Source organism: Canis lupus, chromosome 18 (genome assembly GCF_011100685.1).
Source record: "Canis lupus familiaris isolate Mischka breed German Shepherd chromosome 18, alternate assembly UU_Cfam_GSD_1.0, whole genome shotgun sequence".
NCBI lineage: Eukaryota > Metazoa > Chordata > Mammalia > Carnivora > Canidae > Canis > Canis lupus.
Window position 1 is genome coordinate 7278874 of NC_049239.1, and position 17773 is coordinate 7296646.

Below are 17773 nucleotides of genomic sequence, written 5' to 3' on the forward strand. Positions count from 1 at the left end.
ACTTAAAGATATTCTCAGGCAGAAGAAAACTTATCCTAAATAGAAAGTTTGAGATGCAAGAGGAATGAAAATGACGAATATAGAAATTAACCAAAAATATTGACTGTCTATTGTTTTCATAAGTTTTATATTGCAAGCAGAGTTACAATTGCATGACAAGGGGAAGATAAACTGAATTAAAATGTTCTAATGTTACTGCATTACCCAGGAAGACAGTCAATGTGTAATGTTCAACTGTGATGAGTCAGTATGCATGCTGTGATGTCAGGAACAATTGCTAGAAGAATCATAGCATGCATCATGCATATCTTCAAACTGCCAACAAATGGAATCATTTCTCTTTTTTTAAGATTTTATTTATTTATTCATGAGAATACACAGAGAGGAGAGAAAGAGAGGCAGAGACACAGGGAGAGGGAGAAGCAGGCTCCATGAAGGGAGCCTGACGTGGGACTCAATCCTGTGTCTCCAGGACCACACCCTAGGCTGAAGGCTGCGCTAAACTGCTGAGCCGCCAGGACTTCCCTGAATCATTTCTTTTTAATGCTAAAAAAGTTAAGAGAGGAGAAACAAGAGAATATAGGATAAGTAAGAAAAACAGAGATTATATACTAAAGTTATAGACCTATATTCAAATGTACAGATATATTCAATATAAAAGAATGATAGCTCACAAGACAAAGCTTGTAAGACTGATAGAAAACCTATAGGCAATTTAGGAAAGATACAACTAAAAACCAAGGATACAGAGAGATAAAAAAAATACATGAATAGAAAACAATTTCATATGAACATGTACCAAAATAAAATTGAGATGGCAATATTAATATCAAGGCAAAAATTACTAGATAGGAGGAAAGGCACCTCAAAATGATAAAATATTTGATTCACCTGGAACATATAACAATTCTAAATGTGTATGTATCTAAAAACAAGTGTTATAATATGTACAAGAAAGAGGAAGAGGAATATAGGGATAAATAGACAATTGGCGATGAATGATAAAACAAATGGGCAAGATATCAGTAATGATATAGATTTGCATTATACAATCAGCAAATAGACCTAAAGCATGTACACAGAATACTGCATCCAACAACTGCAGAATAAGGACTAGTTTCAATGGCAAATAGATCACTTTACAAATATTGATCATATATTGAGTCATAAAGCAAGTTCCTACAAATTGCAAATGATTAAATGCTTACAGTATCTTCTCTGATCATAAGGCAATTAGGCTAGACACAAATTTTAAAATATAGTTAGCAATACATTTGGAAAATAAAACATTTATAAATAATCTAAAGCTAAGAAGAAATGTAGTAATAAGTTAAAATTAAATTGAAATTAAGGAGAAAAGAATAATGAAAATATTATCAATATTTCACATTGAAACTTGTGGGAAAATTTTTTATCTACATGAACTCATCTGCTTTGTCCCCACCTTATGAACTAGGCTATTTTTATCCTTGTTTTTACAGATGAGGTGGTGGAGGCCTGGAGTTAAAATAGCTTGTGCATATCACACAGCTAGTAAATGACAAAGCCTGGAGTGCACCCTGGGCCACCTGGCTGTGGCTCTCGCATCCTAAGCCTTGAGACACACCCCTGATTCACAAATATATTACTCACCCAGTTACCAGCAAAACTCAGACAAGGAACCCAGACTTACTAATTACCAAGAGCTTTTATATATATTTAGTGAAATAAATGAATTGTCAAAATATCAACAGGTTATATTATTATTATTATTATTATTATTATTATTATTATTATTATTAATCATCATTACTATTATTTTGGTAGGGACTAAATGATTCTAAAATGATTATGGAAACACAAAGGACCTAGAACATCCAAAGCTATCTTAAAAAGAACAAAAGTCAAGGACTTACACTACCCAATATCATGAATTACTATAAAGTCAGTCAACAAGAGCGTATGAATTTGGCACAGCTTAAATTAAAAGAACACAAGCCAAGAAACAATTTGTACTAACAGAGTCTGGATTTTCCATATTTTCCAAAATTCCCAGTAAAATTCTCTCTCATGGGCATGCTATTCACGGGGAATTTTGCGCTGCTAATTTAGATACATGGGAATAAGAGAAAGTAGACCCAAGGGGAGGTGAAGTAGGAGTCCCGCGGGGAGGCCTTTCCAGAGAGACAGCCCGAGGACCATGGACAGCGACCGTTCACAGTCTGGGAGCAACGCGAAGTGGGAGACCCTGGGATCGCTTTAGCAAGGGCTGGGAGCTCTCTCAGAATTCCATGAGGGGTGACAGTGAGATAGTGGGGGCTCTAGAAAAAGAGCTTGCATCATTCAAATGTTTCAAAAAATTAATGAGTTTGGTCTTTATTCATTTCATAATCAGATGCTTAAGAGTCACAGCGAGACCCAAGCAAACTGCATTAATAAAGGGGAACAGATACAATATAAAATGAAGATAAGGAAATGAAGCTCTTCTCTGAGTAGAATCCACCATTCATATCAGGCCAGCTCGCACTCATTTTCAGAAATCTATGTCTTACATAAATATGTCCTTTGGGTAACTTATGCTGAGAATGAAAAGGAAATAGTGTAGAGCCTCAGAACTCCCGACTAGACATTTCTCAAATTGTCCCCCACAGTACAAATAAATTTAACAGAAGTAGAGGAAGCAAGTGTTCCTGAGAAATTGCTTTCCCTCTTCATCCTTCTCTGCCATCAAGGCTGAAGTCCTCGGGGAGACGGCTGCCCTGAAAGCTCCCGTGGCCTGGGGCATGCTCTCTTGGCCACTCTATTCCTGGGAAGCTGGCAAAGTTTGCAGCTCTGCTGTGATATCACACTCAAGACTGGAACAGAAAACCCATGGACACAATTGACATTTACCTCCCTGAGAGGTGATCTGTTCTTTCTTTAGTTGTGAAGTGGCTAAACAAGGGGGTGATGGTGGCTGAACCCTTAGCACAGAGCAGTGATACTCCCTCTCTCCTTTTTTTTTAAACTCTTTTCTAGAAAAAATTTCCAGTAAGTCACAGAGTAGTGGAATGTTCAGTGGCTGATTAAATAAAAAAAGACATTCGAAGTAATTATGAAACTAACAATGATATTTGAAATGTAGGAAACAGGCCCACCTGGGTGGCTCAGTTGGTTTAAGCCTCTGACTCTTGATTTCAGCTCAGGTCATCATCTTGGGGTCCTGGGATCCTGGATTCCAGCCCCATGTTAGGCAAGTGCTCAGCAGGGAGTCTACTTGTCCCTCTCCCTCTGCTCTTCCCCCTGTTCTTCTGTCTCTCTCAAATGGATGAATAAAATCTTTAAAAAAATAAAAATAGAAATAAATGAAGTGTAGGAAACAGAACAGAAGGAAAAATGGCATGGGAACCAGATATATCTATGTTGCCAAAACTACAGAATAGGGGAAATCTAAATATAAAACTAAACGGTATTGTGTTTATTAATTTAGAGATAGAAGGAGGTTAAAGATACAGAAATAAGAAGGTTTGCTAAGAGACTATATCTCACGTTGTAGGTGAATTTTCATTTGGATATAAAAATTAATAGTTGTATAAGCAGAAGACCCTGATCCAAATCATTCTTAATATTTCCTTGTTCCAGAATGTCACCCTGTAGCTTTTCTTTTGACAGAAGGAGAGCAAATTTTTCTTCTGGAAATAGCCTGTTATGTCTTTTTTTTTTTTTTTTTTTTTAGAATTCCTCAGTTGAATACCTGAGCTGCAATCTGGGCTTAACTGAATAAGAATCTCAAGGGTGGAGTAGAAGCATCCTTAAATTCTTTATATTCCAGAGGTTATTTACTGGTAGAATTATTCCAGATGTGGCTGTGAACTACCTAATGACTGTATGTAACGTTCAAATTCTAAACATCTGTTTTGTTTTTGGCCAATTCTTTGCCCACCCCCCAACCCCGCCCCAAATTATAAAAGGAATCAGATTCTCTTTCTCAAATTTCATCTGGATGTTTCTCAAAAGCAAAAGAACTCAGAAGCACAGCAGGAACTTGAGCACGGGAAGGTTCAGTGAATGGGTTTTGTGAGCCTAGTTAATGTCAAAGTAAAGTCAAACTAAGATTTCAGGGGGAGAGTAAAAATATTTCCCGTCACTGTAAAGCACTGTAAGTAGACACTTCCACCCAGATCATTGTAAATTCAGGTTGCATTTTTTGATGTTTCTTTTAAAAATAACAAAGCAATAAAGAAATATAAAAAGGGGAAGCCACGTGAGTCATGTATCTTGACTCAGCCTGCTGTACAATAAAAGCTTGAACATTGAAGGAAAGCATGCCGAGCTGGAAACCTATTACTAATTCAGAAGCAAATGCATTAGGAGGGCTTCAGACCAGCAGCCTGGCAGATGCTATTAAAGAACTGCACTTCGAGACAGCCTCTTCATAATTCATGGGACAATCTCACTTTCTTTTGGGGGAGAAGGTTTCCTATCAATAGAAATTTGTCCTTGTGAGTGAATTGTTAGGAATACCAATTATGTGCTTGACTATTTAATTCTACAGCTACTCTTAGAGAAGTCATGAAAGTGTATATGTGGTTGATCAAAATCGGATTTCAGCATCGTTTTACAACATTGTTCTTCAATAGCTCCAGTTTTGTTATATATGAGTTGATACAAAGTAAAGTTTATTAGGAATTTCATCTTTGATGTTCAAAATAGCTTGGAGGCCAAAAAAAAAAAAAAAAAAAAAGGAAGAAAAAAGAAATCATTGAAGTAGCAATGCTCCAGCCACTCACCCCCTCCCCTCCTCCTAAAATACTTCTAACTTTGATGAAAGTCAAAAAACATTGTTTTTTACTCAGTGTTCAGTGTTCTTGACTTGCAGTAAAGAAAAATGTCCAGCTGACACTGCAGATGAAGACAAGAGGCTTCACTTAAAAGCAGTTCCTATGTAATTACAGATGTCAAAAATGAAAGGGAGTTGTGGTTTAGATTATGATTTCTTGTCCCTATGAAATTGGGATTTCTTGTTCATAAGCACGTCTTAATGACTCCATTAAAAAAACTTCCCATCTACTACTAAGAGTTACAGTGTTTTAAGCATATATTTGCTGGAATTCAGCCCAGTGGCTGCAGCATTTGAGTACATACTCTAATATAACATTAGTCCAGTTCGCAGCAATATAGGGCAAAAAAGGTAAGAATTTTAAATGGAAAACAATGAAAAGTATAGTTAAAGCCTAAGATTAGAAAAAACTCTAAATATTAGATCTGGTACCAATTATGACATAAAAGGACAAGTTCCTTTCTCAATGTGGGAATACTCTTAGGAAACCAAAAGGAACTTTGAAGATACTTAGGGAAAAGTACTCTATCTTCAAAAAATTTATATTTGGGAATACTTCACTGGAACATGCCCAAATATCCTTGCTTTTTTTCCCCAGAGGTATTTATATTTTGATATTCTGTTTCTGAAATAGACATAATAATCAATGAATGTATCATACAGCCACTGTAATGTTGAACGATCTCTAAGATTTATTTGTAAGCTGAAAATTGAAAAGTAGGCATGAAATAGTCACGGAGACTTTGGGCAATGGCTTTTCCCTGGGAGGTCCGAATGGTATCACCTAGCATAGCAATAGATCTATTGATTTATGATAGAGAAGATCTCCCAAGTGGACTAAAATGATCGATACTTCCCTTCCTACCAATAATGGTAAAGAAATCAAGATTTTGGTGTACTGCAAGATGGCAAGTGTCAACATGTAGGGAGAAACAGTGGTTTTAATCAGAGATCCCTAAAGGCAAACATTGAGTTTGGTGTGCCATTCAAGTTTGGAGGAGGTCGATTGATCTGATGATGGAGCCATAGCAGGAGATTAATCTTTAGGTTGGGATGGTTTGTGAGAGGAGCTGAGATTTAAGACTTAGATTTGGGATATATTCAGTTTGAGTGCCAGAGATAGTCCTCTTCATGGCTTTTAATTCAATATGCATTTGATTTTCAATATAGAGATTTATTTACAAAGCTGAATTGTTTTCTTGATATGCAGAAGGGAGAACCCATAAGGGTTATGTTAATCATTAAGTTTTTCTAGGCCTAAAAAACACAACCAACATTTCACACTGGCTCCCACTGCATGTGCACAATAGTAAATAATTTAACACTGTTCAGCCAGGCAGTGTTTTTTCCCTCTATCATGACCACATCCAGAGATGAGCAGCAATTTCTTACTCTCTGTGTCTTTATCTTCCTCACAGGTCTTGAGAATAGAATTAATTTTTTAACCTGAAACAGTTGAAAGGTCGCTGACTTGATATGGTTTTGCATGTTTGAGTTGTAACAATATTGGTTCCTCCAAAAGGCATTTTCTGTGTTTGACCAAAGATTAGCTCATGCCTCAGCTAACATTACAAGATTCTAATAGAATGTATTTTTAAAATCCGAAGCGCTCCAAGGACCATGATGATTTCAAATCATACAAGTCTTACTTATGGAAATGAAACTCATTCAAGTCTCTAATATGGCATTTACGCTTATATGGCCACAGCAAAGTATGCATAGACAAATTCATGATTTGGGGATGGGGCCCTGTCTTTCGCTCCATTTTACCTAGTATTTCTACTTGCCTCTATCTAACCACTGGAAGAAATTACCTTGAAGAGTGTCTGGTAGCAGGGTCAAGTGACTACAGTGAGGTCGGGTCTCTAAAACTCCTGGCTGGAGGAGGAAAGTGACACTTAAGAGGTAGGGAGAAATCAGAGAATGGAGCAATTGGATAATCCAGAACCCATAAAGGAACTTTGAGGATTGAATGCCTGGAGAAGTAAAGATGGAGAGGGATCAAGGATGAAAGCTGCGTAGAGTTTGGCAGGCAAAAGAACGTGGATGGGAGCTCAGGCATAGGGGCCCTGAGCTATACCCTGGAATGCTACTTTCTGGAAGGCTTCTGTGATTCCTTGAGCTATTGTGTCCAGCTTTAAATCTCCCTATTACTGACTTTTAATGGCACAACTAGTGATGTGCTTTATGATCTGCTGGGCGTATATTCACCCTGCCAAAACCTTAAGGTCTTTCCTTCTGTACCTAAGCAAAGATCACAGGGAGATAAGAAAACTGGCATTTACTCAGCACCTGCTAGGTAGTGTGCACCAGCTTAAGCATATTTATACATTATTTAATTGTACACATTTGACAGATGAAGAAACTGAGCTCATATTGCTGAACTTGCAAACAACATGCAGTTTGCCCCCTTCTCCCCTCCCCCATGCTTTGTCTTTCACAGCACCATTGGACTGCTTTCCAATGGTGTGAAAGACTGAGTTCTGCAGGCAGATCTTCTCTGTTTTTGCTCTGGAAACAGGAAGAAACCCAGGGGCCTCAGCTAACTCCTGATTTCTGTGAAGTGGATGCTCCAGCTTGTGCTTTACTCAGGCTTGATTTCTTCCTTTGCCTGGTCTCAGGGTTTTGATCCCTTTAGTAGGAATGCTAGAGGCAGGGCCAAGGAGAACTCTGGTGTGGATTTCACTCTTCATTGGAAGCTCTGGAGAAATGCTGCCGATAGAAATTATTTGTTTGAGTTAGTTTCATGAAGTAACTTCTGACTTCACAGAAGCTTACAATCTCCTATTTTGAAGGAATCTAAGAAACTACTCGTACTATCCATTTGTCTCATTACAGATCAAAGTGACTTAGGAAGCACACACTGGAGGTTGTGGGAGTTAGAGGCCTGTTGCTATATGTTGTAGAAGATGTCCTGTGATTATTTTTTAAGCATCTGTGTCATTTTAATAAAGGAAGGGGAAAAGGCTAAGTATCTAGAGTGCCTTCCCTTTGGGCAGTGGAGCCTTAGGAGGTAGATATTTAGCAAAAAATCTCCTAAGCTAGAGACTAATTCCCTCCAACTTTGGTTAAATTTCTGACCCTTCTGTCAAAACCTCCAAAGTGCATTGTCATTGGGAACATTCATTCCTTCCTATGAGAGCTGGGGATGCACCCCATATAGTTGTGTTGTGAGCACAAAAGACCTGTGCAAAAGGTGTCCAGCATCATGTAGAACCCTCATGAACTTCTCATTCGAAAAGATACTTTCTCTCTGTGGCCTCTTCTCAGCTTCTGTTATTATTTGACTGCAGGCCCTGTCTCCTTTGCAACCTCTCAGACAAGTGAAAACTGCACCGTTGTCTTTGAATGCCAGGAAACAAAATGAAAAGTAATGAGAAGTCTCTGCCAGAGAGGTTTGTGTTGCTGCTTTCTTCCGTTTATGCATTTATCAGCTTTTATTATCTTGATTTAAAACCTTAGGTCACAATTAGGAGGTAAAACATAAAGGCCTAGATTTCAATGGTGCTAGCCACACCCTCTCTATTTCATTCTTTTCTGTTTTGCCAAAAATGAAATCCCTTTGATTTCATTTCCTCATTCCATATAATGGTGGATAGATCTGCCAGTGCAAAGAAAGTGTCATTGGCTCTCTTGTTTTCAGCTGATACTACACTTTCTGCATTAACTCCGACCTACCAGCCATACGTTTGTGTCATTGCATGCCTGGTTTGCACACACTCAATTAGATGTACAATGTGCACCCCATAGTTTATTGAATTGATTATGACAAGAATTATGATAAATTGCATTTAGTAGCTTTCATTTATCATCCAGAAATTTTCATTTTCCAACATCAATCAGGAAGTTAAGAGTAGCTATTAAGCTGACCTAATGTGAGTCTTTATTCTTTTGCATCACTTCACATTCATTATGGCTCACAGTACAGAATGATGACACCCATTCATTCAAACAAGTTTCACTGAGTGTCTCCTGAGTGTCAGATACCACTTGAGGCATGGGGGACGTCAGTGAGATAACAGGCAAAATCCTTATTCTCAAGTGGCTAACAAGCAAGGAGCAAAAAGGATGACAGACCAATAAATAGTCTATTGGTAATATATCCACGGGAATAACACAAGGTGGCAAAAAGGGTTCATGAGGAGAGGGAAGGGAACTGAGGTCAAAGTAGTGAGGGAAGGCCTCCCTAAAAAGGTGACCTAGAGCAAAGACCTGAATGAAGCAGAGCAAGCTACTCAGCTACTGGGCAGACTACCCAACATCAAGGATGCCAGGATGGAGCAGGGGTGGCCTGTGTGAGGAACAGAAAGGACACAAAATCTGCAACACAAGGAGCACTGGGAAAGTGGCTGAGAATAGGTAGCTGATGGACAGATTCACGTAAGGCATTATGGGCCACAAAAAGCTGCTTAAATTTCATTCTGATAAAGTTGGGGTGCCACTGGAGGGTTTTGAGCAAAGAGACATAATCTGACCTTTGCTTTTATAGAGTCACTCCAACTGTGATGAGGAGAATGGAGTGCAGGGGTGAGAGTAGAAGCCAGGAAACCAGGGAGGAGTTACACAATAACCTCACAGAGGGTAATGGGAGCTGGACCAGGATGGGGTGGGGTAGAGGAGGCACAAAAGACTCGGTTCAAGCTGTGCTCCAAAGGTGAAGCCAATAAGGCTGTGCTGAAAATAGGGCAACAGGAGAGCTCCAAGGACTGGAGATGCATAGCTGCATGAATAAAGCTGGTGTTTACTGAAAGAGAGAAACCTGAAGGAAGAGAAGGTCAGCAAGAGGGAGGAAGAAATTGAGGGTTCTCCTTTGGACATATTAACATAGAGAAGGTTGTTGGACATGTGGGTGGAGCTGAAGTTCAGAGCTGAGATTAGGTTGAAATGTGAGCCAAGCCTCTTTTGGCATCTATAGATCTTGCTAACCTTAAGTCTGAGTCTATTTATATCTGAAGTTTTGTCTCTTTTTTCTCTCCCCTCATTCCCACATCTTTTTTTATCCCCCTCAGGAATATACCTTCTGAACTCTCCTGCCCCAATCCCACAAACCAGATATTCTTAGAGCACTATGTGGGAACTAGAAAACTCTTTTGGAAAAAAACAAATTTTTCCTCTCTGAAGTGTGTCTTGATCATTCTTCACATGCTTCATATGCAGTATGACTGAAAAACTTTACATTTTGAGTAATGAGAGATTCTAATTGAGAATAATTGCCTATAGAATAAAGGCTGAACTTATCAGGCTGCCATTTAAGTTTCTGGAAAATCTGACTCCATCTCACCTCCTCAAAGCTCCATATGTTCAATGGCAGAGGGCACCTGTACAAATCCAAGAGTTGGTTTGACCTTCTCTCAATGAGAGGAGGCTGTTTCTTCTGGGCACCCAGGGAGGGCAGGTAGGGGCAACATCAAAGGAAGAAACACACAGACAGAAGCTCAGTCCTAGGGGGAAAGGCCCTTGACTTGGAGAACACAGGGGAGCCTAGTCCCGGAAAAGGTGATTTCTTGTGCAAGGAAGAGCAACTTCACCAATGCTCAGGCTTGGGATCCAGCTTCCATATTCTTTGGTGACCCTAAGTATCTTATTCCTGAAAAAAGGAGTAGCTTAAATTGCAGAAATGGGGCTCCCCACCCCACAAATCACTAATTAATACACTGCCATTCTCCTTACACATTAGTCTTGTTTGCTGCATAAAGCTGTGGTTGAGTGTAGTCTCTAGAGCCTGTCTCCTTGATCTTGGAACCTACCCATACTAGGTCTGTGTGGTGTGGAAGAAATGACTTCACTTTTTGTAACTCAGTTTCTGCACCTGTAAAACCTGCTTCAGAAGGTCATGGTGATGATTAAATGTTTTCATATGAATAACGTGCTTAGAACAATGCTGAGCATGGAGCAAATGTGGGCAAGTGAGAGCTGTTGTCATCATCAGCCCACCAGTCCTGAGATCATTATAACAGATCTCTGGGGGAGGGACAAAATGCAATCTAAGGAACTGAGAGGCTGCAGGGCAAACTTAGACTTAGAAATGGACTCGTTTCTCATTTCGGTCACCATGTGGTGTTCTGGGAGGTTCGGCCAGTGAAATACCACCTCTCTATAACCCTCTCCTAGCATGACTCATCTGTGAAGACCCACTCTTTCCTGAAAAATACTCCTTCATTGGTGTATTAGTTACCAAATTACTAATGACACAAAGTAGTCCAAAACTTGTAGTATAAAACAATAATCATTTAATATCTCATGGGGCTCAGAATCTGGGAACACTTAACTGGGAGGTTCTGGCTCAGGGACTCTCCTGAGGGTGTAGTCAAGATGGTGATCAGTCATCTGAAGGGTTGGCTAGGGGACTCACCTCCAAAATGGTTCTCTCAGGTCGCTGTTGGCGAAAATCCTCAGTTCTCAACCCACAGAGTTCTCCATCGGGTTGCCTGATAACAAAGCAGCTGGCTTCCCCTAGACTGGGTGATTCAGGAGAGCAAGGGTGAAGCCATCATATCTCTTATGATTTGTATCAGACGTCACCTGCTGTCACATCTGTCATGTTCCATTTGTTGGGTATAAGTCTCTAAGTACCATTCATATGCAAGGAGGGAGAAATTAAGCTCTACCTTTTGAGGGGAAATTGACAAAGAATTGTAGACATTGTAAAATGGCTACAAATGATGACTGAGACTCAGAGCCAGTAAATTATAGTATTTTGAACTGTACAAACTCTGCCTCTGTCATCTTTAAATCTCATTGGTTTATGGAACTTTGGCCCAAGTACCAGAATATACACTAAAAACTTTGAGACCCCCAAAGCAGTGTTTTGTGGTTGGCCCATATCAGGCCCTATTAAGAACCCTAACCGCATAACAGTCCCTGAAAGCACACATGAAAACAACAGTACCTATTGGTAGGGAGAGCAACTGTGTCCCTGTGAATCCCTGGTTACCTGATAACTTGTTTAGTCAACAATATGCTTAAGCCCACCTCTTGTACCTCTTAATATTAAAGCTTTTTTTTTTTTTTTCTTTTTGGCCATGAGATTAAACTCTGTTAAGTTTTGGCATCAATGGAGAGTTACCCTCAGGATTCTAAATTCCTTCATATCCACTTGACCCCAAAAGCATGATACGATAAGTAAATTATAAGAAGATGATGGAACACACTTGTCACAGCACCACCCACAGAAGTTGTAGAAGGATCTTTACTAACACGAAAAGAAGTTTATATTATAACATTAGAGGTAAAACAAGCAAGTTATAAATAATATATAAAAAATAAATAAATAAATAAATAAATAAATAAATAAATAAATAAATAATATATAAGCCAGATCCCTTATTAATCTCAAATTTTACTGTGGATTTATATCTGTGTACAGATCTCTATCAATAGATATACACTTTAGAAGCATATACATCAAAATATTAACATTGGTGACCAATGGTTATTTCTGATGGATAGGAGTAGAGGGATTTAAGTTTTTCTTTTTGCTTATTCTTTTCTTTTATAATTTCTCAGTGACACATACATATTATTCATTTTACAAAATAGTTATTTTTTAAGGAAAAAAGTCTGGGGATAACAGAAATAACATACACTGGAAAATATGATTACTTAAGTTATGGTGTTAGGGTCAAATGACAGAGCTAAAACAATTCATAATGAGTTTGGTGTTCTTTATTCAAGGGAAGATAATTCATGTAATGTCTGACAGGAAATGGAGCATTCTCCCCAAAGGATTTAGGGTGAGAATAAGTTGTACACAGTTACAAGAGGTAATGAGGAAACAGTTGGCTAGGAGGTCCTATTTTCTAGGATAGAGTAAGCTAGCTAAAGCTAAGGTGGAGGATTTCACTGGTGTAGGTTAGGTTTCCTTGACAATGAGGCGTTTCCTAGAAGTGCTGCGGCTGACTTCGGTTTAGATTTGTAATCTGAACCAGCCGACTAGGATGGCCTCTATTTTGTTGGTACTGATATACAAATTAATATTATCATTAGAAACTTTAAAATCACTTAAATACTGGATTCAAAACCTTGTTTGGACCCTGACGTGAGCTGAAAAACCAATGTGATATTGCAATTTATAACAATAATTATATATTTGGTTTTCCACCCCATTTCTGGCCAGAGCTCCTAAAACCATTGGAATTTCCTAAGTGATAGAGCACTACAAATGTCTTTTGTTATGTTAATGAGATAGCTTTTGGGAAGCCCCTATAAAACCCAAGGATGGGATGGTTGCCAGTGAAGCCAACCATATGATTAGAGGATTGAAACTCTTGGTCCCAACTCCAAACTCTGAGGAAGGAAAGGGGGTTGCAGATTGAGTTCAATAACCAATGGCCAATGACTTAATCAATCATGCTTATGTGGTGAAGCCTCCATAAAAACCCATAAGGACAGGGTTCAGAGAGCTTCCAGGTTGGTGAACACCTAGAAATTTGGGGAGAATGGAGTACTCAGAGAGAGAATGGAAGCTTTTGTGACTTGTGTTCATCTCTTCCATCTGGCTGTTCCCAAGTTGTATCCTTTTTATAATAAACCATAATCTAGGGAGAAAACTGGCTTACTGAGTTCTGTGAACTGCTCTAGCAAATTAATTAAGGGGAGTCATTGGAACCTGCAATCTAAAGCCAGTTGGTCAGAAGTACAGGTAACAACCTGGACTTGTAATTGACTTCTGAAGTGGAGGCCAGTCTTGTGGGACTGAGCCTTTAGTGTGGAATCTGATACTATTATCTCTGGGTGGATAGTGTCAGAATTGAGTTGAACTGTAGACACCCAGCTGGTGTTCCAGAATTGCTTGGTGGTGTGGGAAAATCCCCATCAGAATTGATGTCAGAATTGTTTAATAGTAAAAAGACATTTTTGAGGCAATCTGGGAAATTTGATTATGGACTGGATATTAGATTGGGTTTGGCAAACTATGGCCAGATGCTTATTTTCATAAATAAAGTTTAGTAGAACACAGCCACGTGCCTTCATGTACGTATCGTGTAAGGCTACTTCCTTTCCATAGCAGTAGAGGTTGAGTAATTATGATAAAGGACATAGTGCTCACAAAGTCAAAGAGGTTACCTTCTGGTCCTTTGCAGAAAAAAAAAAATTTGCTTGTCCATTGATGCTATTTGAAAAACATCCATAACTTTTGGAGATGCAAACTGAGTAATCCCTATATATCCTTTACTATGCATGTCTGCAATTTGCTTTAAAATACTTAAGCAAAGAAAGAAAAAGGGCAAAACAGGTTTGGTGAAACAAATCTTAATGATTGTTGAAGCTAAGTGAAGACAATATGGGGAATCATTGCATTATTCTCTCTACATTGGTTTGAGTTTTTTTGTACAAAAGGTACAGAACTGTTGAGTCAGTTAACATGTCTGAAAGACTGTTTGCCAAAATGACTGCCATGACTTTCCCCCTTGTCCCTCAGCTGGAGGATAGATAAACAACTCAGTGTATCCGTGCAATGGGATCATAATCAGCCAAGGAAGGGAAGAACTAGCGATGCACTCAATAGCATGGATGAAACTTCAGTGCATATTGTGAAGTGAGAGAAGCCTAGATTCAAAAAACTACATATTGTATGATTCCATTTATATGGCTTTCTGGAAAAGGCAAACTAGAGGCATAGAGAAATGATCAGTGGCTGTCAGGGCTTAAGTGTTGGGGGAGGGGTTGACTGCAAAGGGAACATTTTTGAGGGTGTATGGAGACTTTGCAGTGTCCTCACTATGGTGTGGCATGATTTTACACCTACTCTCGGGTGGCTCTAGTTATTGTCAGTCCAATCATCAGTGATCTGGTTAGTTGCACATTAGAAAGAACATCAAGTTTCTCAGAGCCTGACACTGTAACCCTCACTCTCTAATGAGGTGCTGTCCTGAGAAGTTTCTAGCCCTCTACTATATTCCTTTTGTTGTGGACTCCCTTCCTCATGAAAACTGTCCATACAAGACTTTCCTCTGATTGCCCCCTCTCATCTGAATGCTTACTTCCCTTTGCATTTGCCTGATAACCTTTGTACTGGGAATAGAGAGCTTCGTATGCAGAACCTTAGGTTGTCTCTGGACCTTAGGTGTCTCTGGACCAAGCCACTGAGGGATTTGGGTCTGGTTCTCAAGGAAAAGGTGATTGAAATAAGCTGAACAAGTCAAGTAAAGGAGCTGTACCGGAAGGTGATGCCAGAAAACTAAAGATCTGTCCTGCTTTATAATCTAAACAGCAAGAAGTATATTTACCCTGGGAGGCAAACTTTGGAGTGCAAGAGAAACCACTTCTACAGAAGGATTTCTGATGTGTGAACAAGAAGGATGATGTGGATGGTGACTGAAGTGAGGCCTCCAGGGGCCCTTCTGGGTACAGCAGCCATGACAAATAGAACCACTGGGGTGTCTGTGGAACACAGAGCGGGTCACAAGAGCACAAAAGGGTGAGTCTGTTGTCATAGCAGAATGTAAGCTGCTCTAAGGATCTTGCTGTAAGGAAAAATGAAATAGCTGAGAGGCATTCAGGAAAAAATGATGGAAATTGCTTCTTAATTGTATCCTGCGCTACAGAACTAGGAAATGTGGTCTCATGACCAGCATTTTCAGAGATGTGTATGATGTGATAGACACTCCTCAGCACCATCCCACACAGTTTCACAGTGATCCTCCAAGATTAGGATCATTCTTGCCCTTGCTCTCTAAGCGGGGGAGGTGAGGCTCCTTACTACCATAGACAACCTCAAATGCCAGCTCCACAGGGATAAACCCTTAACACCTTTTCTGAGAGAAGATGTGTGCTCCACCTGCACCTGCTCAGAATCCCACCTGCCTTTGGCCCTGAGTGGCCCACAATGCAAACCTCTCTTATCTAACTTTTCATTCGTTATGCTGTCTTCTTCCATAATTCTTCCTAATTATGACCTTCATTTGACCCATCATTTTCTGAATCCTTCATTTCATTCCAATAAATTTTCCTTTGTCTCCATCTTCTTCAAAGAATATTCTCTCCATGTCCATGCCTGGGCACATCCTCCCATCTCTACATTGTTACTTCCTCTTCCTCCATAGGCTTAACTTCCTCCACCTTTGAGGTCTTGTCATATAACCCTATCTCTGTGCTGCAGATTCCTTGCCACTCTCTCTCATTTACTGAGAACTTAGGCCCCTGAATCTTCCAGCCCAAGGCCTATTATCATTAATTAGCATATCATATATCATTAGCATTCATTTGTTCTCTGAACTCTGTGTTGTCTCCACTACCATTCCTCAGTAGCCACCATTCCTGTGACCATACCATACATTGGGGATGAGAACCATGTGGCACTATTGCCAAAATTCCTACAGCTTGAGACCTTTAAAATGTCATATCATTCTGTCCCCTGAGTGAGGTAGGGCCCTAGAACTCTTCCCAACATAAGTGCAACTGCGGGGTATCTTATCTATATTCCTATACTAGATGATTACCCAGAACTGCACAATGCCTGAGATCTTAAATTCCAGGAAACAGTTCTGGCTCTTGTTACCACGTAGTCTTCCAATTCATTAAGAACATCATTACTTCATCTACCACTTTCTTGGCCACTTGCCACCTAGTAGCCTTGTTCTTCTGCTGCAACTATCCCAATATGCCAAACCCAGCATCAAGCAAACAGTCCTTCATCTCTGTTCCTACCTGTCTTTGCTCAGCAAATCACAGCTGGGAGTGATTTCACAATCATATTAAAACAAAAGCATATCCTCCATAAAGGAGCAAGGGGTTCTTTAGTGCCATTTGGAAATCTTACGTGCCACCTTTTCTGCCTGGCATATTCTAAATGCCCTTCTAGTAGTTGGAAAATTTAAAAATCTGGATCCTCCCTTTCTTGGCCTTCTTTACAACTAAAGCACAGACCTATGGTCTAGATGCCCTCATCCATGTGAGATCTTAATTTGAAAGTCAACAGTGTAAGTAGGCTCCTGTGAAGTATCAATTTGACTCTTGAGGACAGCAGGATAAACATCCAGATATTGAAGTTGGCAGTGGCTACAGACAGGGGAGAGAAGTTCCTTCTACTGTGGGCCAAGGTAGACACATCAGGGGAATGGGAAAACATGTCCCATATTGCAGTGCAGTAAGTTCTTTAATTGTCCATAATTTGCTTTTACAACCTCCATTCTTATGTACTTGGCTCATAGTAGGTGCTTTTTTAAAAAAAATTATTTATTTATTCATGAGAGAGAGAGAGAGAGAGAGAGAGAGAGAGAGGCAGAGAGACATAGAGGGGGAAGCAGGCTCCATGCAGGGAGCCTGATGTGGGACTCGATCCCGGGACTCCAGGATCATGCCCTGAGCCAAAAGCAGATGCTCAACTGCTGAGCCACACAAGCATCCCATCATAGTAGGTGCTTAATAAACTTTTAGTATTGATGATTTGCCCAAGGTCATCCAAGGTAGAGGAACCAATGTCGGATTCATTCTTTCAATTCTCAAGCCACTAATCTTTCCCAGACATAAATAGCAGAGCTGTTTTCTGTATCCAACTCCCACCATTAGGCTTGGGATAAATAATGATGGGTGCTCACAATGAAGTACTCACATTCTCTGGCCTTTCTGCTTCTGGCTCTGCAGCAGACATTACGTAGGGTAGTTGCAGAGGGCATAGTGCATTCTATATTTGCTAAGGGGGATGATTCACTGTACCTTCAAAAGCAATAGCTAAACCTGTGTCTTGTTAAACACTACCTCGAGGAAAAGTGTGACTAGCACTGTGGGAAGTTTGGTGGGAAATGACCAGTGGTTTGGAGGCCTCCCCAGTGACAGAGAAATTTGCAGGGAAAACATTTAGGATGAAAGGAAAATAGTTTTCTTCCATTTTTTTTTTTAAGATTTTATGTATGTATGTATGTATGTATTTATTTATTTATTTGAGAGTGAGGGATAGCACAAGCAGGGGGAGTGGCAGAGGGAGAAGCAGGCTCTCTGCTGAGCAGGGAGCCCAATGTGGGGTTTGGTTTCAGG

General features: G+C 39.8%; 1 long non-coding RNA gene across 1 annotated transcript; it reads right to left on the reverse strand.

Annotated features, from left to right (window-relative positions):
- Positions 1 to 7112: 7112 nt before the first annotated feature.
- On the reverse strand, positions 7113 to 15168 carry LOC102151924. Its single transcript, XR_005372897.1, has 3 exons — positions 15028 to 15168; positions 11151 to 11256; positions 7113 to 7510 (listed from the first exon to the last, which is right to left on the reverse strand). It is a non-coding gene; the product is annotated as an uncharacterized LOC102151924 (long non-coding RNA).
- Between the last annotated feature and the right edge of the window lie 2605 nt (positions 15169 to 17773).